Source organism: Scyliorhinus torazame, chromosome 19 (assembly GCF_047496885.1).
Source record: "Scyliorhinus torazame isolate Kashiwa2021f chromosome 19, sScyTor2.1, whole genome shotgun sequence".
NCBI lineage: Eukaryota > Metazoa > Chordata > Chondrichthyes > Carcharhiniformes > Scyliorhinidae > Scyliorhinus > Scyliorhinus torazame.
This window is the reverse complement of record NC_092725.1, coordinates 99309528-99327807: the sequence shown is the minus strand read 5'-3', so window position 1 is coordinate 99327807 and position 18280 is coordinate 99309528. Positions and strand designations below refer to the sequence as shown.

Here is an 18280-nt window from a genome sequence, read left to right as displayed (position 1 = left end):
GAGCCTATCTGTAAAAAAACAAGTTATAATTGGATCTTGGCACAGAAAGGTCGGTAACAGTTTCATTCCCAGGTAACCAGCACATCGCTGGGTTTAAGAGGGAAGAATTGAGTTAAATTGCAGCCCTTCAGTTGGGATATTAACATAAATCACAGAATGAGCTAACACAGTAGGGAAAACAAAACCCAGTTTCCTAATGCGACTGATGTCAAAGAATGTGGTTCACACCAGCAGACAATTAGTTTAGATTAGAGAACATAAAATTTAGCAGGAATGCGCTGCAGCTCCAGTCAATGACTTGGCTTAAAGTAGTGAGTTATATTGCTTTTATTTCATTGGGAAAGCAAGGCCAGCATTTGATACCCATTGCCAACTGCCCCTGGAACTGAGTGTGTTTTGCTCAGTTAAGTTAAGACTCAGCCACTTTGCTGTTGCCCTGGAGTCACATGTAGGTCAGACTGGGTAAGGGCGGCAGATTTCCTTCCCGAAAGGACATGAGTGAACCAGATGGGTTTTTACAACAATCAATGATAGTTTTATGGTTGCTATTACTGAGATTAGCTTTACATTCAAAATGTTTAAATTTAATTTAAACTCCAGACCATCTGTGGAGGGATTTGAACCCGTGTTCCCATAGGCCTAGCCTGGATTATTATGCCTGGATGCTATGTCAGCATCTCCCACAAATAGCTGTGCATACTTCTTGTCCATGTTGCATTGTGAGTACTGCTGGGAGAAAACTTGCTCATTCCACACTTTAATCCAGCACGAGTTTGTGGAATCATACAGAAATAACTTTATTTACGATATATACACACCACCAGTAGTTCATGGCTGGTTCCCTCTCTAGCCGGTACCACACTGGCCAGCTCTATTTATGCAGCTGCACTGCTAATGATTGCCCTCCACGTCAAATTGGGGGAACATGGGGTGATCAAATGTCCCCAGCCAATAGGAACCGGGCCGGTTATAACACTCTTTGATCTTGACCATATTATTTTTGGAAGGGTTGAAGTCACCTGAACAGCTAATATATTGCCAGTATTTGAAAAGCACAGTTTTGTTTTATTGTATAAATCTCCACACATCTTGGGCTGGATTCACCGATTTGGAGGCTAAGTGCCGATGCCAGCGTGGGAACTGTGGTGTTTTACGCTGCAAAAATCGGCACCGAACCCTCACCCATCCTGCGACCGGTGAGGGGCTAGCAGCCGCACCAGGTAAAACTCCCGGCACCTACGACAAAAACGGCCGGAGAACGGGTCTGTGATGGCCCGTGCAGATATGGTGACCTGCAGCGGTCGCACCGTAAAACATGGCACTAGCCATGCGTGGACCCGACTTGCCAAATACTGACCCGTGGCCAATCCCCACCAGTTCCCCCAGCCCTAGCGGATGCCCCCGGCCAGCAGCGAGGCTCACAGCCGACTGTGGCAGCGCTGGACACAGTCCGCAGCCGCCACGCTGGGTTCCCGGCCGCTGAGACCACAAGTCAACTGCTCAGTTGGGAACCTGGCCCATCGGGGGTGGAGCATCGGGGGACGGCCTTCAGGTGACGCGGTAACGCCATTCCAAAGGCGTGCGGCATGCGACACGATGATGCCATTTCAGAGGAGGCAGAGGATAGAAAACCGGCGTCAAACCAGGGCCGCCCCCGATTTGGGCGTCAGAAGGGATTCTCCGCCCGATTGCCGATTACGATAACAGCGCGGGCAACGGTGAATCCCTCTCCTTATTTTTGGCGTTTATTTTCCCCCATCCCACACTTGGGACACTGATTGCTAATTTAATCACTTCTTAAATGTACTCCAGTTGTTCTATTTTAGGGTTTTAGTCGTTTGTTTACCCATTTACCTGCTGATCCGCCGCTATTGCCAAACTACGCAGTAAATATTTTGATGTTTTTAAACGATGGCTGTAAACATTAGTGCTATTTTACTTCAGTACTGCAGTCAGTGAGTGGTTGCAGGTTTATCACAGTGAAGTAGCTAACCTGTTCAGACACTCCATCATGTATTACACAACTGCTTACTGCGTACATCTGAAGTGGCCTCAGATGCTCATCCAACACGAATAAGCAGAACTTGACTTGATGAATGAAGTTGCTGGAATCAATCATTAAGGAGGAAATGACTGAATATTTGGAAAGACAAAGCTTAATCCACCAATGTCAGCATGGTTTTATAAGGGGTAAGGCATGCTTGACAAACTTGCTTGAGTTCTTTGGGGCTGTTTAGCACAGGGCTAAATCGCTGGCTTTGAAAGCAGACCAAGGTGCAGCACGGTTCAATTCCCATAACAGCCTCCTGGAATGTGGCAACTAGGGGCTTTTCACAGTAACTTCATTTGAAGCCTACAAGTGACAATAAGCGATTTTAATTTCATTTCATATAACCAGCAAGGTGGATAATGGGGAACCTGTGGATGTGGTATATCTTCCAGAAGGTGATAAGGTGCTGCATAAAAGACTGAATCAGAAGGTGAGATCGCAGGGAATTGGGGTAAAGAGGAGATAATGATTTTACAGATGGATGTAGACAGGCTAGGAGATGGGGCCAAAATTTGGCGGATGGAGTTTAATGTAAATAAGTGTGAGGTTGTCCATTTTGGCCGAAAAAATAGAAAGGCAAAATTATTATCTAAATGGAAAGCAGATTCAAAATGCATCTGGGCAGAGGGATCTGGGTGTCATTGTTCATAAATCACAGAAAGTCGATATGGATGCTACATCATGTAATTACAAAGGCAAATGGAATGTTAGCATTTATTGCAAAAGAGCTGGTTTAGCACACTGGGCTAAATCGCTGGCTTTTAAAGCAGGCCAGCAGCACGGTTCGATTCCTGTACCAGCCTCCCCGAACAGGCGCCAGAATGTGGCGACTAGGGGCTTTTCACAGTAACTTCATTGAAGCCTACTTGTGACAATAAGCAATTTTCATTTCATTTCATTTCAAGTATAAAAGTAGGAAGTGTTGTTGCAATTATATAGATTGTTGGTGAGGCCACATCTGGAATATTGTGTCCAGTTTTGGTCTCCTTATTTGAGGAAGGAAGTGGTGGCATTGGAAGCAGTTCAGCGGAGGTTAACCAGATTGATTTGGGGATGAAAGGGATGACATATGAGGAGAGATTAAACAGTTTGGCCTTATACTCGCTGGAGTTTAGAAGGATGAGAGGGGATCTGATCGAGGTGTATAAAATATTAAAAGGGATTGATATAGTAAATGTAGACTAAATGTTCCCCCTTGTGGGGCAGTGTAGAACAAGAGGTCACGGATATAGTTTGAGAGGCAGTAGATTTAGAACTGAGAGCAGGAGGAACTACTTCTCGCAGAGGGTGGTGAATTTGTGGAACTCACTGCCCCATAGTGTGATGGAGTGTGAGTATTAAATGTTGCCAAGAAAGAGATAGATAGATTTTTGATTTTAAAAACGGGTGAAAGCGATATGGGCAACAGGTGGGGAGGTGGATTTGAGACCAGGAAGAGATTGGCCATGATCTGATTGAATGGCGGAGAAGGCTCGAAGGGCTGAATTGCCTACTTCTGCTCCTAGTTCCTATGTTGTAAAAACCCATCTAGTTCCCTAATGTTCTTTATGGAAGAAAGTATGTCGTCCTCACCTGGTCTGGCCTACGTGTCACCTCCAAAACCCACAGCAATGTGACTAACTCCAAAATGGCCCGAGCAAACCACTCAGTTCAAGGGCAGTTAGGGATTGGCAATAAATACTGGCCCAGCCAGTGATACTCCTGAACAAATAATAATAACAAAAGTTACTGCTGCGCACTGGACTCTTACTACTGTGTATAGTGTGATGCAGGGCTGTTAATGTGGCTGGAGTCTGCTGGCACTTTGTTGCAAACTCTAAATGCTTTCTAAACACGGGCTGATAACAGGATCCATACCTTCCTCCTGTTCTGTTTCACTGTGAAACCACAGATTGGTGGTTATCTGCAGTGAACACACAGACACAGGGCCGCTGTCTGCTGTAATTCCATTTGCTGCCTCGGTTTTAATCCCCTGACTTTTGACAACAAGTGCGCCCCTCATCCTTTGTACTGATTCCTGAGTGTTGAACTTACTGTGCAACTCGTGTCTCAAAAGTTTAAACCATGTTCCAGCAGATCCCTGTGCAAAAAATTGATAAAAGCAACTGGTGTATGACGTCTGAGGTGGTTTGATATTCCATCACGTGGTTCGGGTGTAGACAATTAGAGGAGATTCTAAGCGCTGACATAAAAGTTTACAGATTCCAAAGCTTTAATTTGGGATAAACACAGCCTGTATAAACTGTATCATCTAATTTGGGACTTCCATTAACCTCATGATGTACAACTAATATTAAAATGTTTAAATCACATTGACGAGCAGTCCGTCTTTTATTTCAGGAGTCAAGCTGGGTTGTAACAAGTCTGTGGGCACGTTGAAAATCGACTTAGACTCGGTAAGGATTTATTTTATTTCAATTCTAATGCAACATCTAACTTGCTGTGATAACCAATTTTACTCCATTTTCTGGGATTTATGTTCTTCCAAGGTGGGTGATTTGAGAGCAAAGGATAATTTTTGAAAATTCTGTGTAAAATGAGATTCATTTTCCTGCAGGTGAATATCGGATTTATTTTTCTGGCTGTCATCTTCAGACTTTGCCTCTGAGAAAACACCTTCTGCTCAGCACACTCAGTATTCCATTGGAAGGTAACTTGATGTTAGCAGTAGCTGTTTGGAAGAGATGATATATGACAATGCAGCGGAACATATGAATGTGCAAACATTCAGCACGGTTGTTCTGCTTAGTTAGATATTTCTTGTGAAGCAAGATTTCGGCTGAACTCATTCAGCATTTCCTGCTCATAGCCACTGTGTGATATTAAGCGTTTGCACCTCATATGGTATTAAGGGTTCATTCATATATCTCCCAATGTGACTTTACTTGTTTGTATCTTGTGCCTGAGTATGTGATTTCCAATCAAAGACCTTGGGAAACGGAATGGAATGCACTTCCTATCTGTGGGACAAAAGCAAAATATTGTGGGTGCTGGAAATACAATGAGATAATGGTGGAAATACTCAGCAGGTCAGGTAGCATCTGCACAGAGAGAAACAGAGTTAACATCTCGGGTCAATGACCTTCCATCAGAACTGAATAAAGTTAGATGATGCAACAGGTTTTAAGCAAGTAGAGAGGCTGGGAGATGGAGCAATGAAGAACAAAAGGGAAGGCCTGTGATAGGGTGGAAAGCAAGTGAGGTTAAATGACGAAAGGGATGATGGTGCTTGACAAAAGAAACGGTGATACGACAAGTAAAGCAAAAGAAGATGTGTCTCGAATTGATGGACAGCCTAGGCCGACGAGTGGGCCGCTTAAGTGACCCTCATTCCTCTTAGTCGGCTGCAAGATTGAAATGGGGCTTGTTCACTAACCATGACTCCAGATTTCCTTCCCTAAAGAACATTTATTACATACTGAATATTTTAGAACTTCTTATAGAAAATGCCTAATAGTTTTAAAAATGTATAAATGATCAACAACTTCAAATGATAAAAACAAAATAAATATTTACACTATGAACGCAGAGGGAGTGCACGGTTCTCACAGTCAATGTTGTGAGCAATCAGCACGCACCTTACTTCATGCTTTACGTGCGAATCACTTCAGTCATACCGGTAGGAAAAAAATTAGCGAATGGAAATCAGCGGAATATGGTGTCCCTGCACGCGGTAACGGTCAGCAAAATGTCTCGGGCTGCATGTGGCTCCCAGTTGGCCTAGAGGAAAGTGTGTGTGAATGTGGAAATGTTGAATCATCAGCAGCAGCTGCCATCCACAGCCATTGGCTACAGTCATGTTCTGAAATAGTTGAACTCAATGTTTTCTTTAAATTCTTTCATGGGATGTGAGCGTTGCAGACTGGCTGGGTCAGCATTTATTGCTCATTCCTAATTGCCCTTGGGGGAGCATTTAAGAGCCAACCACATTGCTGTGGGTCATAAGTAGCCCTGGCCATGTAAGGACGGCAGTGGTCACCATTAGATGACCATTAGACTTTTAATTCCAGATTTTTTGTGAGCAGCGAATACTAAACTGAAATGGGGCACACCTAAGTTACTGTTTCACTGAAAGGAGTGTTTGGGGCCCTGGGCGGTGAGGTGAGAGGAGGTGAAAGGGCAAGAGTTGCATCTTCCACGTTTTTGGAAAGGTATAATGGGCACGGGAAGTGGGTGTTGGGACTGATTTGAGGAGTGGCTCACAGAGCGATTATTCCGCCGCATCGCTTCAAAATCCTGGAACTGCCAGGAATCAGCACTGCGGGCAAATAATCGATCCCCGATCCACTCCCCAAGTCACTGCTCACAATGTGGTCTCTTCTACACTGGGGAGACCAAATGCAGATTGAGTGACCGCTTTGTGGAGCTCCCCATTCAGTCTGCAAGCTCCCAGACGCATGTAGTTTTCATTCCTTGTCCTACTTCCACTCTGCGTTCTCTAACCCTAGTTTTCTACACAGTTGCAACATAAGCTGGAGAAACAGCGCCTCGTCTCTCATTCAGGCATTTTACCGCCTTCAGAACTCAACATTGTATTTAGCAATTTCAGATTGTCACCACTGCTCCCATTTTATTTGGATGGCAGATGTTGGGAATACATCTTTTTCTCATTGATACCTCCTCGAGACCCATTGCTTGTTTCTTTACTTCTCCCATTATTGTCTCTTTATGCCTTGCACCATCATCCCTTTTGTCATTTAATCTCTCCTACCTTCCACCCTATCACAGACCTTCCCTCTTTGTTCATCGTCCCTCCCCCTTTCCTGTGCTTGGATAAAACCAGTCGCACCTGAAACTTTTTCCAGTGCTGGTGAAGGGTCACAGGTTTGAAACGTTGGCCCGAGTCTTCCGTCCTCATTCGCTGCTGGGGTTTTCCGGTGCACTGACAGTGAATGGAGTTTTGGCCGGAAGGTCAAACTCTCCATTCACGCTCGCGACTGGGTGCCATCACGGACGAGACCGGAGAATCCCGCCCGTTACCTCTGTTTCTCTCTCCACGGAGGCTGCTGGATCTGCTGAGTATTTCAAGCGTTTTCTGTTCTCATACCCCTCTCAGTGAGATTCTCGTTTTGAATGCTCCAACAATATAGAAGGAGAGGTGCAGTGGGTCGCGTCCCTGCCTCTGAGCCAGATGAACCGGGTTCGAGACCCACCCCAGGACTTGACGACAAAGGAGGTTGCCTTCATGATGTGGTCAAACAGGCCAAGTATCAGTCTGTAAATTCTCTCACTCCACACCAAGGGCAGGCAGTAAAATTGGGACAGATTCCTGATCAGTCCTGCGATGGAGAGAACATTGAGGCCAATATCATCATTATTCGTAGCTCCAGGCTACAACATGCATGTAAAAGTGCATGTTACCGTGGCAACCTGGGCTCCCTGAGTGAACAGTGACACACCACAATATCACTGCCCCGTTGTGCACATCCAATCCGTTAGTTTCTGACTTTCATCTTTATTCCCCTTCTCAGAGTTGCTCTGGTCATTTGTTTGCAGAATGAGAGGGTTAATCACTACCTTCTGCCGCCACTTCCCTCCTGTCTGTTTCTCATTTTTTTTCATGTGGCAGGAAATGGGGAAAGTGCTGCCTATGGATCTCCCCTTTTTTGTAGCTTCAAAGCCCTTTTTGATCATCTGTTTCAGCTCTGCCCCTCCCCCATCTGCTGCCCAAGCCCAGCCAGCCCTGAGGCCTGATTGGAGGATTTGATCATTCTTGACATTTGATGAACTGCCATATAATAAGTTTATTCGCCAAGTTAAAGCTCAAGGGATTAAAGGGGCAGTGGCTGCAAATTGGCTGAGACAGAAACCAGCGGACTGTGGTGAACAGTTTGTTTCTCAGACCAGCGGGAGGCAGACAGTCATGTTCCTCAAGGGTTGGTGTGAAGACCCATTGCTCATTTTGATGGATATTATCATCTGAGCTTTGATTCAGTTTCAAAGTTTTGACACAGCTTGGAAGAGCGATAAACAGCGTGGGGGATTTCAGGAGAATGGAGATCAATAAAATGGGCAGATACACGCAGAGAAGTGGAAGAAGGGGGCGTGTCGGGGGGAGGAAACGTGCACTCTGCATGCGTCAGTTTTTCTGATTCACGTTGGTCCATCTGTAGGAGACCACTTCTCTTCAAAAACATCATCCTGGAAACGCTTGACAGACTCTCCTCACAGGCAGTCTGACCTTTTGGATGGAAATATCCAGTGTCAAATACCGTGGATGATGGAAATTGAAATAAAAACAGAAACTGCTGGAAATAATCAGCAGGTCGGTCAGCATCTGTGGGGAGAGAATCGGAGTTAATGGCCGGGTGTTTGTGCCCACAATGCCGATGTGGACGCAGATTCCCACTGGTGAGATCTGTCAACACGATTGACCCCGCCTCCCACCATTGACGCAATGAGGTTCCCACCCAAGAAGATCGGGAACCTTACTTAAATGCATTTTCATTTCATTAGCGGGCTTTCCCGCTGCGTTGGCCTCCCATATTGGGATTTCCTCCCTGTCAGTGAGTGGTGATTAAAGGAAAAGTGCTATTTCGGGACAGAGTACAATATGAGACAAGAGCCCCTAATCAATTTGGAAATGATGTTGAGGATGTCAGGAAGATGGTGCATCCGCCTTGATGTTTGTTTTATAAGAAGGGGGTTCGGAAGTTTTCAAAAGAATACAAATTCTTTGAGTACTTATCAAGTTCCCCGAAACCTTTATGTGTGTAGCCCCTTTAGCCTTGAGGGCCTATGAGGGTGAATATTCCATCTTCCACAGCCTGTGAGCTCAAGACCCAAGCTCTGAGTTGATCCCTCCCTGGCAGCACTCTGGGTGTATCTAGGTCACAAGGACTGTAGCGGTTCAAGAAGGAGGCTCACCACCATCTTCTCAAGGGCAATTAGGGATGGGCCTTGCCAGATCCACCCACATCCTGCAAAATAATTTTTAAAAATTGTACCCAGCCTCTATCTGTATCCTAGATACGTGTGGTATCACAGTACAGGAATGTAGATACCTCTGACCAATTCCATAGTGACCTACCCACAGACCCCATAGCAACCTCCTGCCCCTCCCCTGCTGATTCCATTGCAAACCTCCCAACAGCCCCATAGCATTCAGCGACCCCCCCCTTCCACTCTATAGCAGCCCCTCCTCATAGTAACCCCCATCCTCCTCATAGCAGCCCCACCCCATAGCAACCTCCCGTTCCTCCCCATAGCAGCCCTCCAGCCTTCCCCATAGCAGCCCCCACCCTCCCCATAACAGCCACCCACCCTCTCCATTGCAACCTCTCACCCCTCCTCATAGCAACCCTCGCCCCTCCCCACAGCAACCTTCCAATCTCCTCACATGCCAACCCTTCTGACTCCCCCCCCCCCCCATTACACCCCTCCCATCGACGCCTTAGCAACTCTCCCACCAACCTCATAGCAATCCATCTGTCCTGCTTCGCCACATAGCTTCTGCTTCCTCCACAGCAACCCTACAATCCCATAGCAACCCTCCTGCTTCCTCACATAGCAACCCTGCAATCCCATAGCAACTCTTCTGCTTCCTCACATAGCAGCCCTCCTGTCTGACAATTTATTACCTTTTGTTTATCCTCCCACCTCACTCTTTTACTGTGATTGTTCATTTTTGCAATGACCCCATTCACAGGAGGATTAGACTTCATGGCATTCACTCCAAATGCCAAGTGTCACTTAAAAAATTGATAATTCACTTTTGGAAAAACAACTAAATTCCTCCCTAAAACAATAGGAATCAGCTGTTCCATTGCTCACTAGTTCCTCCTTAGTGTGCCTCCAAACCGCCTGGTATGTAGGGCTGCGCAGGATTGGAAGGTAATAGAACATAGAACATGGAACTGTACAGCACAGTACAGGCCCTTCGGCCCAAGATGTTGTGCCGAACTAGTCTGAAACTAAGATCAAATCAACCTACTCCCAATCATTCTAATGCACTCCATATGCCTATCCAATAACCGCTTGAAAGTTCCTAAAGTGTCTGACTCCACTACCACAGCTGGGAGTGCGTTCCAAGCCCCAACCACTCTCTGAGTAAAGAACCTGGGCGAAATTCTCTGGAAACGGCGCGATGTCTGCCGACTGGCGCCCAAAACGGCGCAAATCAGATGGGCATCACCCCGCCCCAAAGGAGCGGAATGCTCCGCATCTTTGGGGGCCGAGCCCCCACATTGAGGGGCTAGGTCGGTGCCGGCCGAATTTCCGCCCTGCCAACTGGCGGAAAAGGTCTTTGGTGCCCCGCCAGCTGGCGCCGAAATGACATCTCCGGGCGGCGCATGCGCGGGAGCGTCAGCGGCCGCTGACGGCATTCCCGCGCATGCGCAGTGGAGGGAGTCTCTTCTGCCTCCGCCATGATGGAGACCGTGGCGGAGGCGGAAGGGAAAGAGTGCCCCCACGGCACAGTCCCGCCCGCGGATCGGTGGGCCCCGATCGCGGGCCAGGCCACCGTGGGGGCACCCCCCGGGGCCAGATCGCCCCGCGTCCCCCCCCAGGACCCCGGAGCCCGCCTGCGCCGCCTTGTCCCGCCGGTAAGGGAGGTGGTTTAATTTATGCCGGCGGGACAGGCATTTTAGCGGCGGGACTTCGGCCCATCTGGGCTGGAGAATCGAGCGGGGGGGCCCGCCAACCGGCGCGGCGCGATTCCCGCCCCCGCCGAATCTCTGGTGCCGGAGACTTCGGCAACCGGCGGGGGCGGAATTCACGCCAGCCCCCGGCGATTCTCCGACTCGGCGGGGGGTCGGAGAATCTCACCCCCTGTCTCTGACATCCCTCCTATATCTTCCACCATGAACTTTATAGTTATGCCCCCTTGTAACAAATGTTGGTATCTGTTGGGCAGTGTCAAGGACAATCATGTATTTGAGCAGCTTATTCTGAAAACCTGATATTAAAACCACCCCGAATATAATTCAGCTCTGTCTGGGACAGCTGCCATGGGGGAATATCCTCCGTTTCCTTTTCTGCCTGGATCCAAGCCAAGGCCCCTAAGGGAATGTAAATATTTCAAATTGTTGTGCCAAGGATTGTGAGAGCTCAGAGTTTTATCATGAGATTGATGGCTTTGCAGTGATTTTTTTTCCCCAAAGGAATATGTTTTGAGTATTGAGGAGTTGGGCCTCCAGAAAGAAGGAAAAAATGGAAATCTGATCTGCACAATATAATTAAACTGGGATTAATGGTCCTGACAGTTCAAGAGCCTAATCCCTGTGGAATGCCAAGCTCATTACACTGGCACAAGAGCAGAAAGCAGTGCAGAAGGGTGACTGCTCTCCACATCAAGGCAGTATTTGCCCAAGAAGCTTTGAAAAAAACTCACAAAACAGGGGAACTCCTCCACTGTCCCACAAGAAGACGGTCATGGTTGTCGGAGGTCAATCATCTCAGTCCCAATAAAGCAGGCAGGTGTTCCTAAGGTAGTGACCTGGGGTCCAACCATCTTCAACTACTTCATCAATGGCCTTGCCTCCATCATAGGGTACCCTACAAGCACCTGCAGATGACAGGCTGGTCTTTACAAACCAAAAAGCGTTCCATTCGATGAACGTGCAGCTGGTGTGTGACCATCAGATGCACATCATGCCACGATACCCGGGCAGTGTATACGACATCTTCATTCTGTCACAATCAACAGTTTCTGGCCTCTTCGCTGGCTAAACTGCGGTCCCTGGGCCAAGCCCACCCACAATGTCTGCCCATCCCCACCCCCCATGGCCAGCCCAGCCCATCCCCATCCTTCACACCTATCTGACAGGGCACAGAGGCAGGTTGCATTGTTGTGCACAGGTGTTTAACGTGAACAAATATTTACAGGTTTGTGCCCCAGCCCCTGCACCCGTTCCAACTTAACTAGTGTCTACTTTTCTGGCCTTACGGGCCCCAGCACTATGTCTAGGTGGGTCCCAGGTGGTGCATTAGGAGTGGAAGCAGCCTGCTGATTCCTGCCCTATGACCTGGGTGTCCCCTTTGGCGTCCGTCTTCTGGGGCGACCGGGCCTGGATGAGCCTTGTTGCTGCTCGGGTGCCCAGGTGGCAGGATGCTGCCCTGTTCTGCCCTCTGCCCATCAGATGCGCCAGGGTGGGGGCATGTCTAAGCTACTGCAGTGTTCTGAGTTACCGTCATGGCCCTATCGTCTCTTCCTCCCTGGGGGTGCGCGATGGCCCCTGGGCTACTCCGTGAGATGGGGGTGCGAGGGATGCTATTCCCTGAGTCTCCACCATCTGCCGCTGCCAGTCCTGGAGGTCCGCACTGGTCTCGACCAGGGTCTGCATGCTCGCGGCCATGGAGCACAGGGAATGGACCATCTCTGTCTGGAACTGCGCCACATCACCCAGTGACTGTATGCCACCACCTTCTGGGTCTGTGCCACATCAGTCAGTGGATGTGCCATCTCCCTCTGGGACTGGGCCACGTTGCCAGTGCCTGGGCAATACTGCCGACACTCTTAGCCATGGCCCGTTGTGACTGGGCCACACTCTGGAGCGCTGCTGCAATGTCCAGGTGGGTAAGGTACATGGATGCCTGTGATAGGGCAGCCCTGTCCTTGGCTTCGGTCACCGCCTGCACAGATTGCCTCAGACATATTGACATATGGCCGAAACCTTTGCTCCCAAGGTCTCCACCGCGGACGCAACCCGTGCGGTGCGGTCTGGGCGGCACACATGGTCGGCACCATCTTCATCTCCTGCACACGGTTGGACTCCTGTACCTGCACCTGCAGGTGCTCGCCGACAACCCCTCATGCAGGCCCTGGCTCTGTGACTGCATCCCCACAATTGGCAGGACTGTCCATTCCGGAGGCCCGTAACCAATCTGGACGTCAGCTAGTCGCTGATTGGCGGGAGTTGGCCCGCCTCCGACAGTCCGCCCCCGTGAGAGTTCTTATACCCACCTGTTGTGTTGGACCATTTGTGTGTTGCACACCAAATAGTGTCCCAGAAGCCTCCTCACTAAAATGCCAGACCGAGGTGAGTGTCTCTGGGTGGTGGAGGGTGTTGGAGACAGCTGTGACGGGAAATCTGTGTCATCATCAGACTCGAGCTCTGGGTTGTCACGGGATGAGGATCAATGGCTCCCGTCCGTGTCGCTGTCATCGGCGTCGCTGGTCAGCACCTGGGGTTATGGTTGTGGTGGGGGTCGGGGGTGGGGGACACCAGAAGGGACCACCTCATCACCAGCAGCTCCTGCAAGACAAGGTGCACGATTGCATTGTGGCTTGAGGAGGTACAGGGGTGGTGGGGTGTGTGAGGAGGGGTGAGGGGTGATGGTGGGTGGAGGGGTGGGGTGGTTGGTGTGGGGGTGATGGTGGGGTAGTAGTAGGGGAGGGGGTGACATATGTGCCACGGGAAACAGCAACTCAGCAGGGTTTCACATCCTCACCCGACTCTGCTCTCCAGCCAGGCGACTGTCCTTTCTTTGGGCCCTCCAACCACATCCGGTGCCCTCTGTTCTGGCGGTATCCTTCCAGTCTTCTTTATAATAATAATCTTTATTGTTACACAGAGGGGGAATTTACAATGTCCAATTCACCTAACAGCATGTCTTTCGGGACTTGTGGGAGGAAACCTGAGCACCCGGAGGAAACCCACGCAGACACAGGGAGAACGTGCAGACTCCGCACAGACAGTGACTCCCTCTCTTGGCCATTGTGAGTGGCCTTCGTCTGCGGGGGTGGGGGGGGAAGGGGAATACAGAAAACGCTCTGTGTTGGACGGTTTGACGCATGCAGCCCTGGGGGTCGGTAGCTGGTGGCATTAGTAGCCAGGGCACTCGGCCATGGCAGCTGATATGGGTGCCAGTTTGTTGTGCAGGGTGGGGGTTTGGCTGCCCTCCAGATGGGTGGGGGGTGTGGGTTTACAAGTGAGTGGGACAGGGGTTGTTAGGGGCACAGCGCTGTCTACTCACCCTGGCCGTCCTGAGGAGGTCATGCTGGCCGCTCCTCGAGATGTTGTCCACGGCGCCTTGCCACCTTTGCCCAGGCCCGGCGAACGGCGGATGCTGGCAGCGTCCTTCCCATCCTGGGGTACAGAGTTGCCCGCCTCTACTCCATGGCGCCGAGCAGCACCTCTCGTTCGGCGTCAGTAAACCGTGGTGCCGCCTGTCTTGCTGCGATCTTATTGGCTGGGATGAGCTTGGGGAGTGAAGTGTGTATATGCGGCTGCAGCTTGTCAGCCTCCTGAGTGCTAATCACGGACCCGGCGAATCGCGCACTGTTTCTCATTGGAATCGACCGTGTACCACGTGGCACCGGTGCTAGCTTCCTAGCAGTGGTTGAATTGGTCCAGGTGCGACGCATGTTTTGCTGTCGTAGAACTCTGTGAATCCTGCCCCGGCGTCAACACTAGGGCTGGATTATCTGATTGCCGACCCCGAAATCTCATTCGGCGATTGGCCGGAGAATCCGTTTTCACGCTGCAATTCTTTGGATGCTCTGCCCCCTCAAAAATGTCATAATCACAGAGTACGCCACACGCCGTTGGGACGGCCTCAGGACGTGACCTGAGGCCCTCCTCCGATGCTCCGCCCCTGATGGGCTGACTTCTTGACAGCGTCGGTCGCGTGTGCTCACAGTTTGGGGGGACGGGGGGGGGGGGGGCTTCGGCGGAGACTGGTGGGGGGTGGTCAGGGGTGGCGAGGGGAGTTACAGGGGTGCACTATCTGGCAGGCTATTCCGCGCGCGGCCGGCACAGGTCGCCGACGCTCATGCGTGGCCACGGACCCTGCAATTCTCCATCCTTACCTGCAGGTGAAGCCGGGGGCTTTACGTGGCGTGGCTGCTAGCCCCCCACTGGGCAGAGCATCGGTGCGGGGGTGGCACTGACATTTTCGTCATCAGACACATGGGGCGCAATTCTCCCCCAACGGCGCGATGTCCGCCGACTGGCGCCCAAATTGGCGCCAATCAGACGGGCATCGTGCCGCCCCAAAGGTGCGGAATGCTCCACATCTTTGGGGGCCGAGCCCCAACATTGAGGGGCTAGGCCGACGCCGGAGGGATTTCCGCCCCGCCAGCTGGCGCGGAAATGCGGCGCATGCGCGGGAGCGTCAGCGGACGCTGACAGTTTCCCGCGCATGCGCAGTGGGGAGAGTCACTTCCTCCTCCGACATGGTGGAGGCCGTGGCGGAGGAGGAAGGGAAAGAGTGCCCCCACAGCACAGGCCCGCCGCGGATCGGTGGGCCCCGATCGCGGGCCAGGCCACCGTGGGGGCACCCCCCCGGGGTCAGATCGCCCCGCGCCCCCCCCAGGACCCCGGAGCCCGCCCACGCCGCCTGGTCCCGCCGGTAAATACCAGCTTTGATTTACGCCGGCGGGACAGGCAATTTCTGGGCGGGACTTCGGCCCATCCGGGCCGGAGAATTGAGCGGGGGGGCCCGCCAACCGGCGCGGCCCGATTCCCGCCCCCGCCCAATCTCCAGTACCGGAGACTTCGGCGGGGGCGGGGGCGGGATTCACGGCGGCCAACGGCCATTCTCCGACCCGGCGGGGGGTCGGAGAATGACGCCCATGCTCCGAACATTGCCTCAAAATTGGAGAATCCAGCCCTTATTCTCAGGAGCGGAGAATCCGGTCCCGCATGTTAAAGATAAAAGTGCACAAAATTCCCTGACTCTGGCCAAGAGCCGAATGGGTTAAAATTTCCAATTATATCTATAAATTTAGAGACTTCAAATCTAATATTGCCTAATATACATTTAGTGCTCTGAATGTCGTGTGATAATTATTTTTTTTAAAGGCAGGAAGCGTTAACTCCCATGCTTGTTTGGGTGGGTCTGGCATGTAAATTGTGTCACTTTACATTATTCAAAAACAACTACCCTGATCAGAAAAAAACAAACACTTTTTTTAGGTTAGTTTTATTAAATTCTTTTGTTAGCTTTTCTTCATCTTTGCCCAAATTTCTGATTAAATTCCAATCTGTTTGGGACATTTTAGATTTTGGGAGATATTTCTCATCCGCTCTATCTGTTGTGGTTTTCATTTTTCTCCTTGAAAACATTCGATAATTCACCAAATTTGAATGAAATAGTCAGTAAAATGTGTCGTTAATTTGAGTTTTAGCAGTTCTTCTTTAAGTCTGGTTCAAATGTTTTGAGAAGTTCAAACTGGATTGCTGCCAAACCTCTAAAAGGCATCAGGCTTTATATGTTGGGAACAAACTGGCCTTCCCTAGTACATTCCAAACTCTTTGTATAAAAATTTAACCTCCCAGCATTTAAATTAATGTCAATTGTTTGCAAACCTTTTAGCTTCCTCTCCAAAGTGATTTTTTTTAGATCTGCAAACAACACCCGAACTTGGTTCAAATATAAGGCATCCTCTCAGCCCCATTACAGGGTTGGGGTAGGGATCGTGGATGATGATGACGGTGGAGGAGTCAGATCTCTCTGCGAATACGCTCAGGCTTACGGTGGGGATATGTTTGATTCTGTCTATGACTTGTGACTGTCTTGGTCTATCTGTCGCTTTAATTCCAGCCGACAGCTAGCAGGACCTGGGGCGTCATTCTCCGACCCCCCGCCGGGTTGGAGAATCGCCGGGGGCTGCCGTGAATCCCGCCCCGCCGGTTGCCGAAGTCTCTGGTACCGGATATTCGGCGGGGGCGGGAATCGCGGCGCGCCGGTTGGCGGGCCCCCCCGCTGGATTCTCCGGCCTGGATGGGCCGAAGTCCCGCCGATAAATTGCCTGTCCCGCCAGCGTGGATTAAACCACCTTTTGAACGGCGGGACAAGGCGGCGTGGGCGGGCTCCGGGGTCCTGGGGGGGGCGCGGGGCGATCTGGCCCCGGGGGGTGCCCCCACGGTGGCCTGGCCCGCGATCAGGGCCCACCGATCCGCGGGCGGGCCTGTGCCGTGGGGGCACTCTTTCCCTTCCGCCTCCGCCACGGTCTCCACCATGGCGGAGGCGGAAGAGACTCCCTCCACTGCGCATGCGCGGGAAACTGTCAGCGGCCACTGACGCTCCCGCGCATGCGCCGCCCGGGGATGTCATTTCCGCGCCAGCTGGCGGGGCAACAAAGGCTCTTTCCACCAGCTGGCGGGGCGGAAATCCCTCCGGCGTCGGCCTAGCCCCTCAATGTTGGGGCTCGGCCCCCAAAGATGCGGAGCATTCGCACCTTTGGGGCGGCGTGATGCCCGTCTGATTGGCGCCATTTTGGGCGCCAGTCGGCGGACATCGCGCCATTTGGGGAGAATTTTGCCCCTGTTTAAAATCATTGCTTTCTAACCCTGCTTTGGAACCTTTCTGGCCTCTGTGTAACTCTGAAAAGAAAGATCCGCTCAACATAACTCCTTGCTTTTGTACTCTATGTCCCTATTTAATAAAGCTACGTCCTACCACCTTCGATCAGTTATACACACATACACCCAAGCCCCTCTGCTCCAACATCCCCTTAAGAGTTGTACCCCTTGCTTTATATTATCTCTCCATGTTCTTACTATTAGAATTAATCATTTCATATTTCTTCACTTTGGATTTCATCTGCCGCATATTTAAGCATTCTGCCAACATGTCTGTTCCCTTTTTGAAGTCTTACACGATCCTCACAGTCCACAATGCTTCCAGGTTTCGTATTATCTGAATATTTCGAAATTGTATACCAAGGTCCAGGTATTAATGTATACCGGGAAACTATGGGCTGAATTCTCCGCCATTGGGATTCTCCATTTTGCCGGCAGCCCGGGGGTTTCCCGACGGCATGGGGAAGCCCCACAATGGGAAACCCCATTGACCAGCCGGCAAAACGGAGAATCCCGATGGCGTGCTGCACCAAGGATGGAGAAACACGCCCAGTGTATATGGGGATGGTGGTGGTGTGGTAATGTCACTGCACTAGTTAACCAGAGGCCCAGGACATGGGTTCAAATCCCACAAATTCAAATGAATAAAAATGGAATATAAAAGTGGATTTCCTTAATTAACCCACATTTGTCCAAGTGACTAGCCACGGTAATGGTGACCACGAAACTATCATTGTTTGTTGTGAAAAATCAACCTGCTTCAGCTTTCCTTTAGGGAAGAAAATCTGCTGTCCTTACCTGGTCTGGCCTACATATGACTACAGATCCACAGTAATGTGGTTGACTCTTAACTGCCCCCTGAAATGCCACTCAGTTCAAGGGGTAGTTAAGGATGGGTAACAAATACTGGCTTTGCCAATGACACCCACATCCCATGCCAGAAAAAAGTAAGATTCCAGCACGAACCCCTGGGGTACTCAAA

At 50.5% G+C, this 18280-nt stretch overlaps 1 protein-coding gene across 3 annotated transcripts in view; it reads left to right on the top strand.

Annotated features, from left to right (window-relative positions):
• tspan9a (tetraspanin 9a) overlaps positions 1–18280 on the top strand; it is a 286143-nt gene that overhangs the window by 34134 nt on the left and 233729 nt on the right. For all 3 annotated transcript variants that reach the window (XM_072484908.1, XM_072484909.1, XM_072484907.1), the window contains exons 3-4: positions 4391–4446; positions 4608–4700. The gene's annotated coding sequence lies outside the window, so the exon portion shown is untranslated. The remainder of the gene's footprint in view (positions 1–4390; positions 4447–4607; positions 4701–18280) is intronic.